General features: G+C 41.3%; 1 protein-coding gene across 8 annotated transcripts in view; it reads left to right on the forward strand.

Annotated features, from left to right (window-relative positions):
- The window catches only part of Rbp6 (RNA-binding protein 6), a 748,813-nt gene that overhangs the window by 218,022 nt on the left and 510,201 nt on the right, over positions 1–20,590 (forward strand). The window contains exon 1 of one of the 8 annotated variants that reach the window (XM_086915309.1): positions 14,267–14,338. The exons of the other annotated variants lie outside the window; for them this stretch is intronic. The gene's annotated coding sequence lies outside the window, so the exon portion shown is untranslated. Of the gene's footprint in view, positions 1–14,266; positions 14,339–20,590 lie in introns of those variants that run through there. 8 annotated transcript variants of the gene reach the window in all.

The raw sequence follows: 20,590 nt of genomic DNA on the forward strand, positions 1-20,590 counted from the left end.
CGAAATTGTGTTCCCTCGATTCTCAGATTTCTTTCTGATGCGTGATGCTCAATGATGGGTCGAGATCCTTGTCAAACAATATCGTTTCTAACGAGAATCGTGGCATCACAAAACGCATCTCAAAGGACTTCGCGTCTATTCTTCACTTTAAAAGTAGCATTTTCGTTCTGTCGTAACACGTACGTCTCGATTCGAGTTCATTTATCACGAATTCACTAATATTCACTGAATACAAATATTTGACCACCAGAATTAGTTGGAAATAGAACGAGAGAGGGACGTGGTACCGCTGGAATCTTTTCCTAATAATCTCAGGTTTCGATTACGGTTCACACCAGGCTCGCGGGGCACTTAACACTCGCGCATCCGCGAACCCGTTGCTATTTGCACGCTCGTTAACACATTTTCGACTATACACCGCTAGTTTCAACCTCCGTTGCCCGCTTTCCGTTTCCTGAAATTCCACCAAGAAATCGGCGTTAATTAAGGCGTCCCAATTCGCAAGTAGCGCTAACGACGTTCGACGGTAAACTCAGAACCCCCACTAAGAAAGTCTGGATCGACTTGAAGCTAAGCGTACATCGTGCGCGAAACATTAGCTGTCTTCGTGGCTCGCGACTTCGATACTGTTTCCAGGCATTCTCAAGTAAAGATTCTTTCGAGTATTCACCGTGTATTGTCGGAATAATATAGTTGTTTAATCATTGTCACAACAAAGTTGACAAAGAGGATTAAATTTAATTTCCGTTATTCGTTTCCTTTTTTTAAACATACATTTGTATATCTCACAAATTTCAAAGAATTGCAATCTGAAAGAAAAAACAAAAGTTAAATGTAACAACAAATGTACAAATGATGGGGACAATAATGGGGAAGAAAATTGGAATTCATCTCGGAATCGATCCACCATCGATACCGTAGTGGCTGCCAATTTTTTCGTCCCGCGATTAAACCTCGTTCCATAGGTATCCTCCGATCGAGCGGCTGAAACCCGTCTCTGTCGTCTCCACCGGCCCTGTCGATTTATATTCGAGGGTCGTCGTAATCGCGCAAAGTACGGAACACGAATCAATTCCCTTGGCCGAAGGGTCGTATGGCGGCGCTCGAAGTGGGGTCCAGGGAGAATTGGAGAGAAAGAGACGGCGGGGGTTGGCCGTACGAGAAACTTTTCCAAGAGTTTGAGCAAAGTAGCCTTTATTTCTCTCTCCCTCCCTCTCTCTCTCTCTCTCTCTGCACCCGGCCCTTTCGAAACCGATCGCAAAAATCGGCTTTCGAAGAGAAACAGTCGAACTGGTCCCGGCTGCTTTCGGAACTCTTCTTGATAATTGATTGTTTTGCCAGGAGTGGAGCTCTCTTTCATCGGCTCCCGCCATCTTTTCCCTCGTTGCGCCCTAAACGCTCCAAATCGACGACGAGTCTCCTTTTTTCCTTCTTTTTTCCTCTTCCTCCTCTTTATCCTCCTCCGTTACGGCCTTTTCGCGTGGTGAATTCGTAAGGATCGTAGTCCTACCAGACTTTTATCTCTCTCTTTCTCTCTATTTCTCTCGCAGTTCGTCATCGCATTCTTGTTCCGTGGAAACCGTTTCGAATCGTTTCCAATGCTGTCGCCGTACTCTACAATCTGCGATACGAACTTCCTCCCGAGAGATTTCTGCGCGAAACTTGGACCCACATATACTTACGTGTAGGTTCACACGTGTACGGGGATATATATATATATATATATATGTACGTGATTGCAGTTGATAGTATTCTTCCTCCTCCCCCGTGCTTCTCGCGATCGGCTTCGTAAACTAAAATGGAACGATACGAGTTCGAGTTGATTCCTTCTCTCTCTCTCTCTCTCTCTCTTCTACGTCTCGATCGGCGGTAACTCTTTTAATGTTACGCTTTACAGAGAGGCGAAAAATGTTTACGGTGAGCCGAGGCGATAAGCCAATTTGAATTAGGTTATCGTGTTTGTTCGTTATTCGTGTATAGAGGTGCATAGAGAATGGAACCGGCGTGGATAAAAGAGCGCCGCTGGAAAAATCCATTAACGTGTTTGCCTTATCTGCGGGAAAGTACTAAAAGCTCTGTCGAGATTTATTGTAAATTCGATGGTCGTTTAACTTTCTCCCGCTAAGCCATAAAGCGTGGTTTGTTCGAGTATTTTCTTTTTTTTTTTTTTTTTGGTTATTTTTTTTCTTCCTTCTTCTTTTCCTTCTTCTCTCATTTTGACTTCTCTCTTTCTCTGTCTGTCTTTCGTTTCCCTTTGGGGAATGGAGAAACTTGTGTGTCAAATGTATCTGTCACTTTTATCGACGATCGAGGGAAAAACGGAGCGACCGAATTTTTTCACCGCCTAAAGGTGAGAAGGAATTATTGGTAATATTATTGGTTACATTGGTTTTCCAGGTGAAATTAGAGGTTAAATATTTCGAAATATTTATTTTCCACATTGAGAAACAGACTGATATTTATTAATTATCCGAATATATTTGGATTGTTGCTCTGTCTAACGTGTGAACAATAAGAGCTTCGACATCGGCACCGACGAAATCCCAATGCAAACAAAAAGCTGTACGCTTTTTATCGCATTATCCCCTCGAAATCAATCCATCCGGCGCGGTCACAAATCCCAATCAAGTCCCACCCTCGAAATATTTACAATTGATTGTTCATTTACACCCTCTTACACGTCGCACCCTCGGGGGTCGGTCAGTTTACGGAACGCTTTAATTAACCGCGTTCCACGGCCCCTCCTCCTCTCGAAATAATATTCCCTCTCGTTCTCCACCATCGTCTCCTCTTCCTCGAGCGAAGCGCATCGCGCGCGGATTACCGCCGCGTAGAATTAATTCCTGTTGCACGCGTAATCGGATCACGAATTTCGCGGCGTATAATCTTTCCCCTCTCGTCTCTATCATATATCGAAAAAAAAAAAGGCCTGTGCGCGGACGAATTTTTTTTTCTTTCTTTTAACTCGGGTGGCCAGGCCCCCGATGCTCGTTTCCTCTCGCTCGGCTGCGAGAGGTGAGACAAACAACCGGAGGGGTTTAGGGGTAGAGGAACGCTTGTGTAACGGAGAGTACGTGGCGTGGAGGGGGTCGAATGCATCCGGTCGGGCAAATGCCGATAATACCGTTATCAGGGCGCAACCGTGTGTGTCAGTACGGTAATGAGCCGAGGCGAAGTCGATCATTGTGGATCGTAGGTGTGGTGGTACGATGCCAGCGGTTGGTGCTCGGCTCGATAACCAATCAATTTCGATAATTTTCTGTTTGGATTTTTGTCTCGCTCGTAGATGGATAGATAATGGTGTGTGTAACATTTTTAGGAAGGAGATGCGAAAAGAAAGGAATGAGAATTATAGAAATTTGTCGGGATTTTGTTAATAAATAGTAGATGTGTTTGTAGAAAGTATGGATTATTTGAAGTTACGTACTTCGAGAATACTTCTTTATCTGTTCAAAACTTTCAGATGACAAACGAATTAATTCATTCTACTACTACTTCGAATTACAATCATTTTCAGAAAATGTGATTACACTAATTGGTTTTATTCAATAATCCTTTATGTAACGAATAGATTGGCACTCTGATTCGCAATTAGCATCCTTGGATCGTGAATAGCTACATTAGATTAAACGAGATTTATTAATATCGAATCACGTCTTTTGAAACGTGATCCAAACTCGGTTCTTGTTGATTTATCAAGAGTATTTTAATCCTTATTTTTTGAAAATGTCCTTCAATTTTTGCACAAAACGCGTAATGTGTAATATAATACAAATTAAAAGAAAAGAAGAAAATAAAAAAAACGGCGTGGTGAACGAAATTTATCAAAATTCAGAAATAACTAAAGTTTTATCATTCGTTAGGATTTATTTTCCCGATACCATTCCAACGTGTCCATCTACGCGGCGGTAATTTCCCAGAGCTTGAAACGCTTTCTATCCGTTATTCCATTCAGTGTTTCCGCGTAACTGACCGGGGCATAAAACGACGAAAAGCCAACGTGACGAGGCGTGGAGGGGCCCGCTATAAATGTATCTCGTAGGACAGACTTCCGCGAAGCTTTCGTTTTCTTTCCTCTCTGCACGCTCGAGCTGTGCGGAAGGATTAATCGACCCAAGAATAAATCGGGATTGCATCTGTTAATAAAGATGCGCCGGGTCAAGAGGTCTCTTTTCTCCACCACAAGATCCGGGATATACATAGAATCCGTGTTCGAATATTTTTCATTTAATAGTTGTTTATTAATTTATTTATTTATTCTTTTTTTTTTGCCATTTCAGTATTTTGATATTGTACAGAATTTTCTTTGAAAGAAAATTTTTAAACGTTTAAGAAGGCACCCGTTTTAAGGAAAAGTTCCTTAATTTTTGGGTTGTGATTTTCTTCCTGATGGGGTTAAATTCGAACGAAGATTACGATTCTTTCCGTTTGAGAGGAACCGAGGTATCCTATTTATAGCTATTTAAATTTTCTCACTTTAACTCTCTATTTATACTTTTCGTTAGCACTATGCTACAATGTGCTGATCTATCAATATCTTTTCTACTAAACTTCGTTCGAATACCGATGAGTTTTAAGACAATTCCTTAAAGATTAAAGATCCCCGTTCCAAGCATTATGCAAGAAAAAATAATCGTACAAATTACAATTTCAAAGTAGATCCTTTGCAGAATCGTTTTTATAAATTTCTCTTTGATGATAACTCTTTTCCTAAACCTTTGTATTTAAAAAAAAAAATCGTCTCAACGTTAATCCAAATTTTCTTCTCCTAAACGTGTCTGTAATTTCCTGCACCTATCGAAATTCGGAGAATCGTTTTTCCAGTTCACGGACACGGAGAAGCCACTGGGGGAAGACGCGTATGGCGACTCTGTAAAATTCACTGGAACTCGTCCGTTTACGTATTCGGGAAGAGAGGATTGGCCCTCTCGGTCGAGGTCTGGCCTCGGCGAAAATACGAAATATCTCGGGATGCTAACCCGTTCCCGACGGGAGGCCGTTTCCACAGGCATACGGTAAGCTGGCCTAGCGCCGTGGAAAGTTCACGAGAATGTCAAATTTCCAAGCGTTCGCTTCAAATCAGTGTCCAAATAAACTACTACCCCCACGGTCGACGTGCCTCCTCTTCTTCCTCCTGAATCCCTCTCTCTCTCTCTCTCTCTTACACGCCTCTGTCTTAGGCTCCTTTTCCTGCTGGAATCCCTCGTTGCCTCGTTTCCACCTCTCTCTCCCCCTCCTCTCCACGTTTTACGTTTAGCTTCCCTCAGGATTCAGACACGCCAACCTTCCACATCGACGACCAGCCACCGCTCGACGGCTAAGACGTCTCACTTTGCTCGAGATGCAGAGGCTGCGCCGGATGTTTGAAAACGTTTTCTCGCCTTCGCCCACCCTCTCTCTCTCTCTCTCTCTTCCACTTTTCTCCAGGTATATATATGTATGTATATCGCTCGCCTCGTTCCCAGGGAAGGCAACCCTGCGTGACAGATGGAAATCTCGCGACCGACTTGCTGCCAGAAATGTTGACGAAATGCTCTCGTGTCGCGAACGTTGAGGCGAGACGTTTATCCCTTTCCCTTCTTTGTCTTCTTCGCGCGTGAACGTGAATGATGATGATGATGGAACGTTCCTTCCTCCGTTTCCTGTGTTTTGCTCGAGAAAGAAGAATGGATGTGAGAAGGATGCGTTGTTTTCATTCTTGGGGGCCTGTATTTTGATCGGGAAGTCGGATTGGACGGGGCAAGAATTTCTGGTTGGATTTTAGATCGTTGGTTACAAATTTCGATGCGTAGAATCGTACAATGACGCGTAGATTTGTTATCTTGTTGCACGTAGAGATAATAATCATTACGTGTTATTACTACTTTTGCCAGTTAATTTTAATCTTTGTATAGCCAAGTCTTGAACGTGTTTAGCTTATCCTCCTTGCCCTTGTACCCTCGCATGAATTATCGATCCTTTTATTATAAATATTACTCTGATATACATAAGATAATCATAGATAAATTACAAATTTAGAATTATATTACGAACGAGAAATGATAGATACGTTCAATTAACAAATTGTATTTCTCCAATCATTCTCCGCCGAAGAACGTAAGAACGCTTCGTGATTGACCTTCTGAGCTGATTAACCTCGTTAAATTTTATAATATTAATTTAGAACGAAAAGGATACGTCGAGTCGAATTTATTATGATATAACCTCTTCTCATCGCCACCTTTTCATCGAGCAAAAGCGAATCATCGTCAATCCCCTCCTCCTCCTCCTTCCCCCTCCCCCCGCCAAAATGGGGGAACGGTCGATATACCAGATCAGATCGCCGGGCACAAGCGTTCCATCCTGGCCAAAATACCGACAGCAACGCTCGAAACATATTCCATCGAAGCTGGCTGGAATCGCGGGTTCTACTAATCTTAGCCTGTTAAACAGGCTATAACAGAGACGGTGGAGCGAGAGGGGGGAGGGGAGGGAAGAGAGGGTTAATATTTCGAGGCGAGCCCTCCAACCACCCCGCCCAATTCAATCGAATCGCGATCAAACGGATGCGGCTCGAATTAATCCCGTAACCGGCATTCAATTCGGATGGTCCGGTATCCAGCGCGCGTAACCCGCTCCTCTAAATCAAGACGGATCAGCCAGGAATCCTCGTACGTCCCGTGCAACACGTCCCGTGCGTGTACGGGTGCGTGGCATCCGTAACCTGCGGCAGGTCAAAGGATGCGGGTTGAGTGGACAAGTAACGGTTTCTTGGAGTCTACTCGCGACATACACCGTGCTGGAAAGCTCGTGACGTATAGAAGCGTCTTGAATTTCATCACGAGTGGCGAGTGTAGTGGCGAAGCTGCATGTATGGAAAACTCGTTGAACTTGCGTCATTCGTATTATAGAAGTGGAGGTAAAATTTGATTCGATTTTGGTTTCCCTAATTTTTGCATGTGTCATCCACTCGATTATTCCTTATACTTATGCTTCATCTATAATCTTCACCCGACATAAAATTCACTTGGAGACCTCCACCGACCAGCCAGCCTTCCAACACGTATTTCCGTGTTCCATAAAAAAATCGGTTTCTGCAATGCGACACGCGGGATGCAGCAACGAATGGAGCATTATTTACGGTAAATTTGCGGGTTGCGCGTGGCAAAACGTGAAATGCAGAATAGAAAATGCAAAACGGCCGACACGGGTGAAGGAAGAAGAGAAGAGAAGAATTGGCTTGGACGGAGCGAGAGGGGGAGAGGGAGGGGGGCTGGAAACAAGGTATGCGGCCAGCGGCCGGGCTCAACCGATTGGAAACCAGCACCCAGGGCCTCTGTAATCTCTCAAATTGTTCGCTCTGTTATTTTCTGTCCCCGTACCAGGCCCGTTTCCTTCTCGTTTTCTATCCGCGCTTTTCTACGCCGTTCTCTCGTGTAATGTTCCACGCCGGAAGATGGTTCCCTTGTTGGACGGAAAACGGACTCGAATTGTAAATAGGGACGGGATTGTTCGGGGTCTGGGAAATGGCAGCGCGGACAATAGCGGAACGCACGACGGTCTATGATTCCTTATGGATCTTGTAGACGTTGATTTATTTTACTGGATTTTTGAAAGTATGGCCGGTTATATATGCGGATGGATGCGTGACGAGTCTGAATACACTGTGTTTTAAATTCTCAACGTTAAATCGATGCGATGAATTTCTTGGATCTCTCGGAGATCGCAGATACTGCTAAGTGTGATTCAGTGTGCGTTCTTTGATGTAGCAGGGATTGTGAATATACATCGCATATTCGTGTTTCACTTCTTCTTAAATCTACATTTTCAAATATAAATATTGATATAACGAAATGCGTTTGTGATACGTGAATTTCGTCGTTTGGATCTTAAAGATCGATTAATCTTTGTTGACGATGAAGTGGGAGCGTGTTCCTCGATGTAGTAAATGTACATCTACGCATTTTATATATCTTTTTAAATCGACATTCGGAGTAATTTGACAGGTGAGAACGGGAAAAGTCAATTTTCTATATTAAACTACTTTTATCGAGATATCGTTCAAAATTTCAAGACTTTTTACATTAAATTCCGTCAACGATGATAATTACATAAGCTATAGAAATATCCAACAATCAATAAACTGTTTGCTAAACAACCAACATGACACCACACTCGAAAGCATCTGAATCAATTTTCGAATTGCGAAATAAATATTATTTAATTACCGGCCCCTAAATAAATTTTGCAAAATCGATTCACATTTCGCGTATATAACGATCCGATAAATATTCGTCATTCGTTGGAATGGAATGACAAAAGAAAATGACGTCTCGATCGTCTCTGAGACAAAGAAACATCCCTTAAACTGCAAAACGTAACGATGCAACGACACACGAATGCAAAATGGTTTGGAACGATCGTGTCTTGTGCGCGTTGCATCGTTTGACTTGCAACGTGATTTCATCGTGGAACGTCACGCACGCGTTAAAAGAGATAGCAAGCGAGCGACACGCGAGCCCTTAACATCGTCGAATGGACGAAGGGTATCAGCCGGCCGATACGAGGGTGTCATTGTTTTTACGCTGTTGATAAGGATAGCGTTTAATGGCCCGTGGAGTTTCGCGATCGTGATTTGTCCTCGTCCGCCGTTTCTGCATCAAAGCAAGTCCACCGTCTCCACCGTTTTTCCTCTCCCTCTTATCTCGTAAACCTCTTATCGTATATCATAAATACGTGTGTATTATACTCGATATTACGTGGTAGTGGCGGATAATGGGTACACCGAAATAACCGATGATTCGTTTAATTGCTTTTTCCCCGTTTTCTCTTTTTTCCCCCCTCCCCCACCGATATTAATTGGTAAGATTATAGGATATACGCGTTTCAATTGATTCGGTTAATATTAATTTACCTCGCTTTAATCCTCCACCTCGCGGGCGAAATTTGGATTCATAAATTTTCATACGTGGAATAGATGTCATTTCCTCTACTCCTCGTAGAGTCGAAAGATTTTTATTTCCGTTTCCACTGGAAACGGATTTCCCCTCCCTTGTTCTAATTTTCGCGTAGATATTAATTACACGCGAAATGAATTATAAAATATCGCGTGATATTCTTTTCTCTTTTTTTTTTTTTTTTATTAAATTTTTCGATTAATAATATAAAATTCTTCTTCTCGCTTTCACAATTTCAACGCACAATTCTTCGTTAAATCTGGGAATAGATGAAATTCTAATTTCTACATTTACACATCTTTCCTTCATCGTAAGAATATTTATACAAGGACATATATCGAGTTATATATGAAATTCTACAATAGCGTCTTCCAGTAATTCGAAAGAAATCGAAAATTTCCGGCATGGAAAATATCGCGTTTAATTACAATTGTCGATTTCAATCGAACTTGCTTCGCTTGAAGAATTACTCTTTTAGCTTCTTTTTCTTTCTTTCTTTCTTTTTCTTTTTTTTTTCTCTTTGCTCGTTTGCAATTACACCGATGGCCGATAAATTCTGATCGATAGCGCGTAGCACGCGAGGATGGAGCAACATCTAATTCTCTCCACGATTCCCTTTTCGAGAACCGCGCGACCACGATCGACGAATTATTCCGTTCTACGTTATTAATACGCTGCTAAGTGGCTTTTCGCTAATTACCCTGTTGCTTGTTATCTTTATCGCGTATCGACCTCGCCCGATAGCGAACCGTTCCGTGATACCGCGCTATTTACAGCGAGTTCAATTGCGATATACCGCGTACAGCTCGATAAGATGGAGTATTTACGGTTACTCGACCACTTAGGAAACTATGGTGGATAATAAAGCAACGTAACGTATGCAACTGTTGAAAATTTCCAGTTGGAGTAACGAACGCACGATGTATATATATTCGAATAGAGTTTCTCTTTATACCTCTACGGTAGATTTTGAGGATTGATGAAGAGAGAGAGAGAGGGAGAGAGAGTATGTTTTGTTCGATGATTTTCTCTGGCTCTTAGTGCTATTTTCAAGCCACTGAAAGCAACGTTACGGGCAACAAAATTAGCAAAGTGTGAGTTTAATGTTTTAAACCAAGTTCAAAGCGTTCGTGAACAACAGGCGATGTAAAAAGCTCGATAGGAGTAAAGTCTGGGGTTAGCTATTTCTGCAGTCTTTGTCTTATTATATCGTGTATGGATAATTATAGATGCTCGTGAGCAATGTTGAAGACTAAGTTACGAATAGGAAAATTAGCGGAACGAAGGTTCAGACCAATGCTGCAACAAACAATTTTAATAAATGCAACGTTCATTAATCAGATGAGAGTTTAAATACCGCAGTGGCATAAGAGATATCGCGTAAATAAATAGATATCTATTTTTTCAAAGTACTTCCACGAATACACGTTCTCGCAGATTTGTTCCACTACAAATAATCTCTGTTTTCTATTCTATGTAAGTGAAGTGGGGAACAACTTTATATGGCTACTGCGGTGGCCTTTACATGCTCTCTCCTACAGAGAGATGTACGCGAAACACAATTCTCGAAAGTCCTCGTCTAACTATCCCTTTCGTACAAATACACCCTCTGATCTTTCATTATTCCTCCAGTTATTACTCGTCTGCTAAGTGGCTTTGTTCACTCAAAATTATATCAAAAGACACAATTTTTCTTTCATCCACAATTTTAAGAATCCAATTTATAACAAGTGGCTCAAGCTTTTCCCCACAGTTCTTGCACGTCCAATTCTCTTTTGCGAAATCCATAATCCAAGCACAGGCATGTCCTCCCTCACCCTTTGCTCTAAAAAATAAATCCGAATCCCGCGAGCTCACGCAAGATAAGAAGTGAAAGAAGCCCTTCCCTCCATTTCCTCGATCCTTTCCACGATGACTGGTTCATTTAACGGGGCCAGCTCGGCCAGTTTCGCAGTTTCGATGCGGTTCCTGCGTCCATTTGTATCGGGGGGGAGAGGGAAAACGGCTTCTCGAAACTCGAAACGCTGGACCGTGGCCAGGAATTTATCCTCCTCCCTCCCTCCAGGTGGCTAGCCGTGTAAACGCCGTATTTATTACCTCGTTCCCGATGTAAATGCGCGTGCCGTGGATTATTGGGAACTGATCTTCCGGTCTCGAGGATAATTCCCGGTTTCTAGGTTTCTGGTTGTTCCACCGTTGCGGCGGGAACAACGACGACGAAGGTCGAAACAATCGGTGATCGACCGTGCGAGGAGGAACAGAGAGAGAGAGAGAGAGAGATGGGTGTTTCGAGTTATCGGTGAATTTTGATGGCGGATGGGTTGAAACAGTGGCGGTGGATCGGCCAAGCGGTCGTGTAAACGCGGTGCACGAGCAATTGCCCGCGTGGACCACCACCAGGATGATATATCAATTGCGTCGCTGATATATACGCGGGATCGCGAGATGCCCGCCTCCTGCAGCTTACCGGTGCAATTGCCACGCCAGACGAATTGCACGATCGGTTGGCCGGGTGAATCGAAGCGTGTTGGGCGGCTCGAAATTTAGGGAGAATGATTTTTGAATGAATTTGTGTTCTGGCTGTTCGTTCCTTCCGATTTTCCATTCTCTTTTTTCTTCAATGTGTTAATAAAATCGTATAAGCGGGTCGAAATTTCGTTTGATAATTCAAATTCACCACGAAATTAACCGTATTAATATCCTAGACATTCTGAAAATTATTCTCGTAACGCGTTTCAATTCCGTTAAAAATTAAATATTCCTATATAATCGTGTACAACGGATACTTGCACATTCCCCCGAAATCGTTCCCTCCATCAAAGATTCACACGCGCGTCGATGCACAACATCCGATCACACCGGTTGCGGCCGCGTGTGATTCGCCGATCGATTGTAACACCGGTGCAACAAGAAAGTTGGTAACAGGGTGAGTGTGACGTTAACGTCGTGGCGAGGCGTACGCGGTTGGCAGCACTGCGTACACGTACGTAACACCGTAGAACGGCGGTGTTTGCGGTCAAGTCGAAGCTCCGGATATCAAGAATTCATGTCTGACCTATACCGCCTACGGTCAGCATTCTGCATTCTTACACCTTTCGCTCCACTCGCAATTCGTTCGATTCGCATGTGTAATCGTTCCCTCCTTCGATATACCTGAATCGTCGCGCCGTTATCCAACAACCCCTTGACCGACCCGTTTCCATTTTGTTCTCGCTCGGAATCGAGCGGATCGTATATACATACATACATACGTATATTCGTATGGATCGAATGAAACTTTTATGCCCGGCCGGAGTTCCTTGCGGAGAGGTGATATCGGACTTATGGGAAAATCGATCGAGCCGCACAGGCGATCGGATAAGAACGCTTGAATTACGTCCTCTCTGGGCGTCGCGCGGACTTCTATTGAAAATCTTTTTTTAAGGGCGGTCGGTGATTGGAAAGAGATACGACCGGCTAATGGTATTACACCGTGTATTTATGATTCTTCCTTTCGTTTTTTTTATTCTCTTTGTTTTATTCGTTGTTCTTTTTTTTTTTTTTCCTTTTTGCGCGTTTAAGAAAGCGGCGGAGAAGAAGCTGCGAATACTCGTCGTTTCGATCGAATTCCAGCGCTTGAGGGATTTTGCGATGGAAGATATAAGGGGATTAAGCGTGAATTAATTATGAGGTTTCGTCGAGAGGGAGGATCGTTAAGTGGGTGGACGTGGAACAGAAGTTATACTCTTTGTCGAATAGATTGTGGAACTTGGGGACTGAATCGATCATATACTTATATACTTTTAGTATCTTAAAAGTTCGAGCGATTAATTTAGAATGCTGAATATGGAATATATTTTCCAGAAAAATAATTATTGCCGATGGTCAATGGATAGATGAATTCCTTTTTTTGAAACACATATAACGAATGGCGTATAATATTCTGAAATTTCTCATTTCGTAAGATCCGGTATAAAAAAAGCCGGCATAAATCGAAAAATAGGGTAGATTAAAAATAAATATTTACCTTTGAAAATTGATGACGATATCTTGAATCTGAAGCACGTAATGCACAATGTGCATTGGCGCGGGGAAAATTATTTTCGTTATTGCGCCGATGGAACCGATTTAAGAAACTTATATATACCAGTTTGGAAGGAAATGGGAGGAGAATAACCGGCGATAAAAGTCTCTGGAACGAGTCGAGATCAATTTGCGATTTCGACCTCACGTTTCGCGCCGAAACTCGAACGAAGTACCACCAATCTAGAGCCGTAAATAACGAGCGGAAGTTAGCAGCAGTGGAAGATCCTTTGGCAGGTCTACACTTTGTCAGAGACGGATGATGCCGAGCTTTTCGCTGCGATCGAATCGGCCGGTGATTTACGACGGACTCTAAGATGGCTATCGTTCTTGTTTCAAAACGATTTCGATCTATATCGCGTTATATCATCAGGATCGAGAAATTGTAGATCGAGATTTTATTTGGATATTCTTCTTTAAAACGAAATAATCGAGGCATCTCATATCAAGATCTATAAAAAATACATAATTAACATTGTTTGAATTAATCGATATTACGTGATTATTTTTTGCGATGTACTTGATAAGGAAAAAATATATCCACGACAAAGATTAACATTGTGAATTAACATTCTTCGAAATTAGAGATTGGTTAATTAATTTTATGATTATTTTTATGATACAGAAAGATGGAACGATAAATTGGATTAGAAAAGAATTTTCTATTCCATTGGATGGAAAAGATTAAAGGAAAGAAATTTTAAATTTATATTGATAGAATAAAATTAAAGAGTAGGTTCTCATTCTTCTCCAATCCAGTCGATGGCTGCATAATCTCGAATAGTTGTGTTTATTCTCTCTTTGTTTTGATCCGTTTGTTTTGAAAAGCATCGTCGATCGATATCTCATCCATATTTTTCCATATCTTTCGTTCCTTCTTATTTATTTTCGTTACCAATGATTTTCAATCTCTCGAATATTTCGAAGCTTTTCAATATATATATCGGCTAATTCCAACGAAGATTTTCACCATAAGTATATATTACAAACATAAGACTATGTACCAAGAGTTTCATACATCTATAGTTAGGCTATGGCCCTCATTTAAATTCATCGAGACTAATAAATTTCTGAACGTATGCGCATCTATGTTTCTTCGTGGCATATTAACGACGCGATCCCACGCGAGGCGTAATTCTTGCGTTACAAAGCAGCTGTCGGCCTTTGAATCTTCCCCTCGTTGTAATCCCTTACACCCATGTTTAACAAAATATCTCATTAACTTCGCTCATCTTTCAATTTTCCTTTCTCTTTTTGTTTCAGGTAAGACGAAATCAATGCTCGAGAGCAGCTCGAAATCTTGATAAAAGTCAAAAATGAAATCGGCGAGTCGTTGTAACGTAAGTAAAGTTTGTCGTGCCGGTTTGTTGTCAGAGTTTAAGCTTGTTCGTGGATAAAATGGGGATGAATATTATATTGGTACTTGTAATAACGAGACGACAAATTTGAAACGGAGAGAATAACGTCTGGATCGTGTTTGAAAGTTTCGCGTGTTTCGAGCGACGCTACAGGCTGACGATTACACGACGCATTTCGGGGGTTGTTTTTCCCCGGTATAAAGGGGTGGCTCGAGGGAAATCCGGTCTCTCACGACGTATACATGCACACCAGCCAGAGAATTCGTCGTTCTCGCTGGATTCTAGTTTTCCGCGTCAGCGCGTAGATGGCAGTACCGTACGCTTTCGGATTTAAAAGCTGTTTGAATACTCTTCTTCTTTTTTCCCCCCCCACCCCTTCGTCAATTGGACGTTGCTTCCACGATGCACTCGGCCAGAATTTCGATTCTATGACACTCATTAATTCGAGAATCAACACGCATCGCGGTGTGAAAGGATTAATTCGATCGATTAAATTCAATCACAATTGAAAATATCCAAAGTGTGCTACTCGTTTATTTGATTCTTCGGATAAATTATTCGAATTTCGACTTAAGAACTCAATCTTTACATTCTTCGCTTATCGTCAAAGATAAAAAACTTACATTTATTATCTTTCTCACGATTCAATAGAAGAGTTTAAATTTCGAGTTTAAATTTCGAGAGAAGGGGTAAGATTGGTTCAATCTCTTCTTCGACATTCTGAAACTTATCTCCGCGCTTATCTCATTTATAATATTTACATTTTTCTCGATTTAAAAGGAATTTAAATTAAACGTCGGAAGTTGGAAGGAAATTAAACCGGTTCCACCTCCGAAATTCCATAACCTATCTTCGCGCTAAGTCACGTATACCCGAGTGGAAATGTCTGATCATTAGGGAGAACACGATTAGACGTTTCGAACCACGGGACTCCTCTGAAATTGCCTCGGGTTCCGATTGCCTCGCCGAAATCTCGTCGGTGATAAATCATTTTTTCTGCATTCGCCGCGGTCAGGCGCGCAAACAGAAATACCATTTTTTTTCCTTCCTCTCCTTTTTTTTCAATTTCTTTTATTTTATTTTATTTTATTTTATTTTATTTTTTTTTTTCTCTACACCGACCGCGGTACGTGACTTCGGTTCGATACGCGGCGTCTAGGCCGTTGTTCGCAGGGTTCCGGCATTTTCCTCTTCCCTCTTTTTTACGTGTCGCCGCTCGAAAACGAATCGACTCGTTGAAAATTCACAGTCCCGCTGACATCGTGCCGCAATCGTGTTACGAGAAATCGTGGAACGCGGCGAACAATACTCGGCAATTAGGTCGCCGATTACAATCAACTGGCCCTTCTTTTTCCTTCCTTCCTTCCTTCCTCCGATGATAATTCCAACTCTTGCGCGAAAAACGTTGTTTTCCGATCGTTGAACGGTGGCGAAAGAGGGGCGAATAACGAGATCATCGCCCGATTTTAATATCGACGAATTAGTTCCTCCTTCCAGTGAGAATTTTTATTTGCGTTTGTATCAAAAATAATTACGATTTCACTATGAAAACGTCAAGAACAGTTCCATATTTTTTTTTTATTAAAAATATAGGATATTATTTTTGTAATATCAACTTCAATTTCTTCTTTACTCTAAATCCTTCCTGTGTGAATTTGAACAGTGGATAGAATATTGAGCAAAATTAAAGCTGTCAGTTAAAGAACGTAGCTCGTAGTTAAGCGATCATATCTCGTCCTTGTGAAATTGTAAATCATTTAAGAAAGAAAGAAAAAAAAAAAGAACCTGTATCATCAACGATATGCATTGCAATCGATTTTTTTTTATTGGTATTGGGCCAATATTGGATTCGCAATAAATTAATTAAAAGAGCGCGAGTCGTTTCGAGTGCGGCCACCATTTTTCCCGCGCGTCCTTTAATTTTCGAGGACGTGTCTCCGCGTCATTCGTGCCATTTGAGGTAATTATAATTCATTCCCTCTGGTATTTTTAACTCTCCCGCCTCGAAATACGGATAATTGAAATTCGGTGTTTTGCAAATTTTCCATCATATCGACGCGTTCTCTCTTTCCCCCTCGGTTACACGCCACTTTGTCCTCGTTCTCCTCTTCGTCGTTCTTGTTCCGGCCGATGCCAACGGCCTCGACACACCGTTATGAGGTCGCGTTTTATCGCCCGAATCCAATAATTAAAGACATTCGACAATTAATTCGACTAATGGCTTCGACAATGGCTTAAAATTAATGGTAGATATCGTTCTATTTTTTGAATATTTATCACCTGTTTAGATTTTAAATTTAGGACGTAATCATTTTCTTTTCTTTTTTTTTTTTTACTAATATTAATTTCGTAATAAGAATTTCGCGAAACAATCCTTCAATTTAATAAAATAAAGTACTGGAAAAATAATCTTTCGACATTTATGAATATAATAATTCAGAAATTACAGAGATTCGAGGGTTATTCGTTGTTATTCGCGTATTAGTAACATCGGAAACTACGTACTTACACATGTACACGTTCCATCGTTAATTTTCCATTCGCCATACGATGCATAATACCGCGAAACGATGACGAATTCTCGCCTCCGATTCAAATTGCACGAATTTCTGTCCCAGGTATGCTGCGATGAATTAAGCAGTTTCTCGCCGTTTTTATTAATATTATTTTGAAAATAAAGCACGTGTGCCGCGCAGTGATGCGATAACTCTTTGTCCATTGTACAATGTGCAAAATTGGCGAAATAATTCTGTCGATATTAATATAGATAAAATCTATCGGGCCGCGTAACGCTGTCGTGAATTCAGAACTTAAATCACTTTTCTGTCCGTGCGACAACGGTGATTGGAGATGATTGTTTGACCCGAATTGGCTCGATGATTTTTTGATGATCGCGCGAAATGACGTTGCAATAACGCGGGGCTCGAACAGCGAGGCGCGTGCAAAGATCAATACGAGCCAATTAATCGTTAATAAATAATCAATGGTGCACGGCTGGAGCCAGCCAGATTGCCGTTCATCCTTTGTTTCAAATATGTGACTCCCTGTATAGAATATATATACATAGACACGTATATATCCACATATATCCGCTTGTATATCGATATACCAGGTGGATATTAACGGCATTACCATATGGAATCCGACACCGAATTGCGAGATTTTGTAACGGGCGTGATTTGCATGATTGATTGCGTCCCGAGCTTTCACAGCCTATCGTTCACCAGTTGAACTTACTCACTCGTTATATTTATTCTCATACTCGATTTTGTTCGAACCACGTTCGCATTATCCCCGATTAGGAAAAATTGTTATTAAAGGAAAAAAAAATTTTTTTAATACTCGTCGTGTCGATTAAAATTCGAAATTTAAACGTATTTTTAATATTCAGCCGTGGGAAAATTTTGAACGCGTGAACGAAAGAGATAATTCGAAATCTTGGCTGCTACAACTTTTCCCTCGCAGTTTTTTGATCGATTGAAATTATCGTTGAAATTTCCGCAGCCCAGGTTTTAGCGGCGGCGCTTACACGCGCTTCCCTCCTGGCAGCAACTTAAACCGAAACTCCAATCGATAAAACGTAACTCGATTCCAACGAAGTTACATTTGTTATCTATATGGAAATAGGTATCGGGGCTCGGCTAAGACGATTTTTGAAATCGAATTGTCTCCGACGTGACTTTAATTCGATTTCTTGCGTGAAATTCGATTCCATCGCGATGATCTACAAGCATATTTTCTTGGCATACAAATCCATACGAATAAATCCCGATTTCCACCGCTTTACCGGAATTCCCCGTTGGATCTTCTCCGCCGTTAAACGCGGTATCCTTCGCTTTACGTCATCGAATAAATAGATTCCGAATTTAGAAATATCGCTTCTTATACACCGACAATCCGCCATTCCTTCTCCTTCTCAATCATTTTTATCGTGCCGCAAAACCTGCCATCAATTACCACGGGAAGAAATTAGAAAAACTTTTTATACAAATATCGCATCGTTTGTATAAAAAATTACTAAAACTCGAGAAAGAGTATTATCATAAATAAACTCAAGATGAAACTCTGTTCTTCTATAAAATTCATTTTCGTTCCGTCTCGATACGATTTATATTTTTCGAGATATATCGTGGAACGTAATTTTTAATATTTCGTTGTCCACCCCTCGCGATCCTCCTTGTCACACTCCATAACACTGATCTTCCTCAAGCGCTGTACTTAATGCTCGCTGATTAATGGCAAAACGTTAAGTCATCGTCCTCTCTACCGTTCCATTCGTAATTAATATACGTTTTCCTGACTCTTTTTTTTCTTTTTTTTTCTTTTTTTTTTTTTTTTCAATAAAAAAACATGAATTTCCATTGGAATTGGACGCATTGGTAGTCTCGATATTGCAATATTGTATCGAGTTTAATAGAGAATATATACAGGATATGCGTATTTTATTTATATGTAACGATGAATGGTTGTAAATACCGTAAATATTGATTTATGAATTAATGGTTTGTCGAGCAAGCATGTTTATATTCAGTTTGCCGGTTTGCCGTACATATGCATAATGATTCAAAGGAATTGTTGATTCGTTCCTTTTAAATTATACGCGGAAATAAAATATTTAACCGTTAAGAATAATTCAGATGTATTCAGATGTTCAACAGGATCGTTGGACGACGATGAATGTTGAAGTTCTCCTCCTGAAGCGAGTCGAAAAATCAATCTTACGATTCTTTCTGTACCTTTAGAATTTGGAAGACAAACCTTCCTCCTTTTCTCTTCCCGTTCGAAGTCAATCGCAACAATTTAAACACCGCTGAAAATCTTCGCCTTCTATTTATCTTTCGACCGGCTCCTTAATCCCTTTTTATTTAAGGGCGAACACGAATCAAACAATTTCGCGGCGCTGCGAAGGATGGCCGGGCTCGCTTTATCGCGCGCCATTTCTTGTCCACGCTCTCCAAGATAAAGCTCTCCGCCCCGCAAAATTAATTCCTGCCGGCGGTTTAACGTAATTAACGCGGCTGGGGACGCGTTAAGCAGCCGCCACGTAATTCAACCGCAGTTAGGACAGGCTAAGTTCTTCATTTAGATGCGGCCGCTTTCCATTTACTCCACGAATCAACCGCCTCCTCCCCCTTCCTCCCCGCCTTCCCCTCTCGAGTTTCGATCGAGGATACAGGCACTTCTTCCTCTTCTTCCATCGTTTTATTGAATTTATCACACAGCTAATTTCAAATTCTCGAGATTAAAACGGTGAATTCGAGATCATTGATGGCGTCTTAATTTTTCCATGCTTCACCAGTTTCACGATATAAAATGTTCTAGAAGAGCGAATCGTGACGAAAAAAAGTATTATTGTGCGATCATTTCATTCACGATAAATCGATGTATTGGATCCTTTTGGCTCTAGCTTTGCAAGACGATCTTGCAAAATTCTCGCGGATGTAAATATCGGAACGCTCGAGATTTTTCCGTCGGACAATTCTCCAATAACATCGCGGCACTATCGTCGAATGCTTCAATGAGCACACAATGATCGTAAGGCATTAGCATATCGTGAGAACGCGGCGAGAATACGGTTTCAAGAATTCCAATCATTATCGCACGCCCGTGTCGCAAACGCGTCTTAAAAAAAAAAAAAAAAAAGAAAAGAGAAGAAAAGAAATCGCTCGCAGACACACCGTTCCTTTCCTCTCCCTTTCATCTCGGTATCCTGTTCCAGCGTTGCGTTCGATGTCGCGAGTAAGACAAGTAAGACAGAAATGCAGCCGTAATCCGACACGATCCACGTATTACGCGATCCAGTAATAATCCTGGTGCACCGTGTGTAATTTCAGATCGGCATTCGGCCGCGATTTAATCGCTTCAACGTCGGCGATCCCCGATTCTCGACGCCCCGCGAATTAACACGATTTCCGAATTTTCGAACGATCACGTTCGCGAGAACCAGAGATACGATGAAACTTTGTTCCCACCTCGTTGTAAATAATTTGCGTATCGTTTTGTTTCGGAATCCTTCTTTCCTTGCGTTGAAGACGATGAAGAAGTATTAATATTTTGTCGTGAAGAAGCATAGCACAATTTGTTGCTATGGAAAAAAAATATTTTCACGTTTGATTGAGAGAAGAGCTCAATTGTTTACTTACTCGATGATATTTAATAAATAATGTTAATGAAATAAGGGATGATAAAATTCTTTTTTTAAAAATTCTTAATTATCGATTTATCGATTTATGA

This window comes from Apis florea, unplaced genomic scaffold (genome assembly GCF_048593485.1).
Source record: "Apis florea isolate Af1SG1 unplaced genomic scaffold, ASM4859348v1 contig_3772_pilon, whole genome shotgun sequence".
NCBI classification, from domain to species: Eukaryota; Metazoa; Arthropoda; class Insecta; order Hymenoptera; family Apidae; genus Apis; species Apis florea.